This window comes from Capsicum annuum, unplaced genomic scaffold (assembly GCF_002878395.1).
Source record: "Capsicum annuum cultivar UCD-10X-F1 unplaced genomic scaffold, UCD10Xv1.1 ctg64242, whole genome shotgun sequence".
In the NCBI taxonomy this organism is placed as follows: domain Eukaryota; kingdom Viridiplantae; phylum Streptophyta; class Magnoliopsida; order Solanales; family Solanaceae; genus Capsicum; species Capsicum annuum.
The window spans coordinates 5,514-11,200 of NW_025873371.1; the positions used below are offsets into that span (position 1 = coordinate 5,514).

The 5,687-nt window shown below is 35.3% G+C and overlaps 1 long non-coding RNA gene across 1 annotated transcript; it reads left to right on the forward strand.

The window, feature by feature from the left end:
• The first annotated feature begins 945 nt into the window (after window positions 1–945).
• Window positions 946–5,137, forward strand: LOC124893716. Its single transcript, XR_007050867.1, has 2 exons — window positions 946–1,714; window positions 2,079–5,137. It is a non-coding gene; the product is annotated as an uncharacterized LOC124893716 (long non-coding RNA).
• The last annotated feature ends 550 nt before the right edge of the window (window positions 5,138–5,687 follow it).

A 5,687-nucleotide genomic window follows, 5' to 3' on the forward strand; every position in this document is an offset into this window, starting at 1 on the left:
TTATTATTATTATTATTTATTTTTTTACTATTACTATTACTACTACTATTATTGTTATCACTTTTTTTTCCTATTACTATTACTACTACTATTAATTTTTTTTCCTACTAATATATATAATATTTAAGTAAAAGTTTGGTAATACTACTAATTTGTCTTTTAGTAGTTGTTGACACCTAATTTTTGACCTCCATAACTAATTTTAATCTGAAGTTTCTTCAATTTTCAAGTAAAATTACAACATTTATTTTATTCAAATAAAGGATTTTCAAAGAATTCGTTTGAGTAAATTGATCATTTAAGTAGCGATTATATATTATCGTGTTCAATTATACTAAATTTTATAATTTTATTCTTTAAATGCTTATTTTACAGAATATCGTATTTTAGTCAAGGTTTATATCGAAAATAAATTCAAATGATTAAAATTTCGATTTGAATATAATTTTACTCTCAAAAATTATTTTATTTGGATAAATATTTGTGGAATTTTAATAAATGAAGAAGCTCTAGATCAAACAAGGTATTAATTCTTATCGAATTTTGATTCAATTTAGTCAAACTATTAAATTTGATCCTAATTAAAATTAATTGGTCATATTTGCAATGAAATGTGACCAATCTAATTTTTAATTGGATTGAAATATTGACTAATTTTGGCCAAATCCTAAATTTTAATTGGGGGTTATATTTTAAATAACCCCCAAATTCTTAATAATTCCAACCAAACCAGCCCATTTTCTTTCAACATTGCAATAACCCACCACAAACGGCCCATTCAAAACTTGACCCAGCCCACTCTTCAAATTACCCCAGCCCAGCACCACACCTCCCTTCACCAGCCCAATTTTATGTCTCAAGCCAGGCCCAAACTCCCTCAGACCTGGCCCATTCCCTTATATTTCCCCCTTCAGCATAACAACACCAACCCTCAAAAAACGCAATAATACCGCAAAAACCTAAACCCGCGGACCCATTTTCAACACGAACCAACCTCACCTGCGACCCTAAACCCGATTGTCACAACCAACAACCAATACCAACCCTTTTGTAGCCTCCTTCACGCATCCCACGTAAGTTCATGTGAAGAAATCCCTCAAATCTTCTAGAAATAAGTCGAGGTGTCCTCTCAATGTATCAATTCTGCGAATCTCGGGTATGGAAGTACAATTCCGTACATGTATGTCACAATTGGCTTATGGTGAAAATCTATTTTGCCTAAATCTTATTGGTCCACCGATTTGGAAATCAGTACAATTTGTTGAGGGAACGCAATTGGGAGTTAAAAATTTTTGAATTCTCTTTGGAAAAGGAATCCCTAAATTACTCTCAATTCGCTTCTATATAAACAGCTCACTGTTGAGCTAAAAAAGGGGATTTTTTTGGCTTCTTCCTTTTTGGATTCGGGGAAAGTCAGGGGATTTTCTCTTCTTTACAGGTTGGGGTTTGAAATTTTGGATGGTCTTTTGAGGGTTCGAAATTGGGAGGATTTTTTTTTTAGGACTGGCCTCTCCTTTCTGGGTTCATAATATCGGAAGCAAAGGGATTCGAAAGTCGAGGGGGTTGAGAAAATTTGGATTGGGGGAGTTCTTAGAAAAACTAGGTCTAAAGAGGGGGAAAAAAGTTAGCCATTGTTCGAAGTAGCTACTAGGACTTTTTCCACTGGTGACGAATCCGGTGATAGCTCGAGTCCTGTTTTGCTGCTCACTAAAAGGTAATATTCTTTTCCATTTAAGATTTATCTGTTTCTGCTTCATCTCGATCTTCTATAGTCGTGAATAAATTTTTTAGTATGATTGTATGCTGAGTTGTTTGATGGTAGATGGCTTTGACAGCCGTAGGTAGTTGTTTTGGTAGATTTCTGACTTAATACTCTCATTTTTTGTGAAATGCTTAAGGTTTGTATAGCTGACTTTATGTCAAAGTTTCATGTTCTGTGATTCTGTTTGAGTTGCTGATATTTTGTTAAGGCTGGTTTTGTCATTTAAAGTTTCATACTTTTGATTTTGGTTTGAGTTATTGGTATCCTGTTAAGGCTAGTTTCGTGGCTAAAGTTTGATTCTGTTTGGTCGTTTCAGGCTGCTTGTATGTTGTCATGATTGGCTTCAGGGTTTAAAGTTGCGTGCTTTGATCGTTTTGGGTCGATGGCGCCCTGTTCTAGCTTGTCTTATTTTAAAGTTTCGTGTTTTGTTCTTGTTTTGATAGTTTTTGAGCCGAGGGTGTTTTGTTCATTGTTCGTATTTAACGTTGTCTTGTTTGTCGAGACTTCCCCATGAGTTCCTTGGCTTCCCAAATGACAAAGAATGATAAGGATACGCTCGACAAAAACTGACAAATCCCATGATTCCTCGATGACCATTTTGGCTATTAGAACTCGTTTGAGTTTGACAAAAGAGGATGAGGATGATAGTAGTGCCCCGCCACTTTCTCTTTAGCTTTATCTGCCATGTTTTTTTTGTGTGTGGATTTGAATCTTTTATCCTTCCTTGTCTCTTGAGCTTGTTGCCAGTACATGATCGGGTTTGGGAGATGAATGCAATAATGGGGTATCTTAGTATGTTTATTTTGAAGGAATGGCCTTATTTTGTTCTCCTCATGGAAATGTAGTGTCACTGATGTATGTCTCTTTGAATACCTACTGTCAATGGAACTTGGATTTATAGGTCAATTTCGATTCTTTTCTATGTTTCAATCAATCTCATGACTAGATCGTGGGGTTACGTTTAGGTATGAAATTCTCAAAACAACTTGCAAACAGTTTTCTCCTGTCTCATATAACATGAGAGTATCATACAGTGTGGTATAGATTGGTTTATTTGAAGCGCATGACTGCATTTCGATTTTAGTGTTGGAAATTAATAGTGTTCTTGATTTAAGTGAGACCCTCTTTGCTTTTGTTGATTGGATTGTCCTGTATAATATACAACATACAAGAAAAGAGGTGAAACGAACTTATCTTGGTTCATCTGTAGCATAAATTTAAGTATCTATTTTTGGGAATTATCTTCAGCTCTTCAGTTTTGTATTCTAGTTGAGTGTTTTGATAGCCAACTGATAAAATTTTCTTAGTTTCTATGTATTCCTTCTCATAAGAAAGCACCGGAACCTATCGTTTTGTCAAAAGGAATAGATTGCGATTTACTATTAATGTACGATCCTTTAACAAATGTTATTGCATCCCTCTACTGCAACAAACAAAACAAACATTACGTCCTATGCTCTCATCTAATGGTCATCACATGCGATTAGGAAAAGTGACCTTTTACTAGAATTCTTTCATGCATATGCATACTTTCATGCCAAAGTCCAGCATAATATGGCGTGTTCTCTTTGATCTCTATGTTAAAAGTTCAAAACCAATTAAACACAGTTGCATGTCGTATATATCACTAATCTAGTAGCTAAGTTTCCTTTTATTTATCGAAGTAGTGATTTTTTTTAACAGCTTTGAACTTTCTAAATTTTTTTTGTTATAAAAGTAATTCATTTTTATGAACGCGTATTAATTCATATATCTTTTCTTTGCATGCACCCCCCTTGGAGCCCAAATGGGTTCTTCTCTCTTTGGATTTCATAAATGGGCCAATGAGGCCTATCTTTCCAAGTCAAGCCCGAATGAAAGCCCAAAGTTGAGCACGTGGCATATGGATACGAGAAGTCGAAAGAGGAATAATGGATTAAAATCCCATCTTTGAAGCAGCCAAGGGATTAGAATGTTTCTTTTCTTTTATTTGTTTATTTATTTTGTCGTCTTTTATTTATTTGCTTATTTATTTATTCCTTTATTTCATTTGGCCTCGAAGCCAAAGTTGTAAATTTAATGCAGGTGGAGCGAGATTCGAGCCAAAGGCTCGAAAACTAGACTAAGACAGGTGAAATGGGTTGAAAACCCAACTAGATTATGACAAGGCCGATGGTTTATGCTTGAAAGCCTAAATCACTACTTCCCCGCTTTTCTCCCCTTTTCCTTTCGTTTACTTATTTACATGTTCTTTGTGAACTTAGTTAAAATCCCTAACTAAGTCGCCTAAAAATTGGTTTTACATAAACACTAAACTATCACTAAAATTGCTTTTGTTTTTTGCAGAAATCAACTTTTTCCCAAAGTTAGTCAAAGACGATTTTCAAACAGTCCAGATAACCTCAAGTTAGCGGACGTTTTAGGTACCTAACACCTTGCTAAAATGTTAATAGGAACCACTTATCTAGAGTCTCTAACTTAAAACGATTTTCCTGTTTTGAATCGTTTGAAGTAACTTTTATAAAAGTTTTTTAATTCCTTTTCAAAATTAAGTGGCGACTCTCTTTCAAAAGTCAAAATTTCTCCACAAAACAGAAATAGCGACTCTGCTTGGGATCTTTAACTAGGTTCTAACCAAATGATTGATTTTGTCTTTTAATTAGCTGATTATATGTTTCGATTCTGTAAATTTCAACTATCGGATCCCATCGCATATTCCTGCATTATTTAAACTGTTTTGGGGTTTCGTGGTTGTCCCGGCCCCTATTATTTAATTCTAATAATGTGTTGGAAATACGAATGGCTTATTAGCACGTGAGTCGTCTGATGGCTGTTCGTATTTTCAAACTCAAGTTGTTCACTTGATAACCTTGTTCAAACCCACTCTAGACACCTAGGATAGAACGAAATCAAAATCCTATTTTAGGCATGAGCCTAGGACGACCTAATACTCGAGCGGGGTATTGAGCCCACTAGAAAATCTGTCCTGCGTCTATTGACCTCGAGTCAATTATAGACGAACCATACTTATGTGTTGAAGAAAATATATGCCTGTCTAATTCAATCCATTATCCTTTGGGGGTCAGGAAAAAGCTTGATTTGCTTACTTTCGTAAGAAGAACTGAAGCAAGTTAAGCAAGAAATTGATCGATTTGGGAGGCTGCATCTAAGGCACAGTTTGAACGTCAACGGATGTCACCAATATAAGAAATGGGCAAAGCTAAGAGCGCGAAGGCCAATAGAAGAAGCATTCAGTAATTAGTATCCCCTACGTGGGAAATTATTCCCTTTCTCTAAAGATTTTATCCCTTTTGTTCAACTTTTGTAGACATTTATGTCATTTATGTATACCTATGAAGGTTTTTGAGGATAATGGATTGGATTTGAAAAGGCGTATATTTTCTTCAAAATCGTTAGGCCTGAACCCTTGGATCAAAGAGGGTCACCCTAGTTAGGATACGCATTATTTTAATGTTTTGTGTAATATAATTGTCTTAGGTGCTTATGTGTGTTTGTTTGGATCAAAGGCAAGTTTATCCGCTATGCTTCTATGGATTAATTTGGCTATGACTCAAACAACTCTACGTGGTTATTTCTTGTCAAATATTTTGCATTACTTATCACATACGGAAACTAACATATCTGCCTTTGAGTTGTTGTACTTTACAGATAATAGAAATTACTCTGTGTTGATATAAGCTGGCAGAACATCCCTACTTCACCAGGTCAAAAGCGGATAAAATCCCATCCTCTGACCATCATTCAATAATGACTGGAAATGATAAAGAAAACACATTGACCATCAGGGACAATGTAATAGTGGAACAGAATGAGATGATTGTGAAACTCAGAAGAAAATTAGAAATGCTTCAGGAGGAAATAAATCGCACTCGAGATTTGGCTAACCTAGTCATCACCGTCAATGCCCCCGCTCCAGGAGGACACA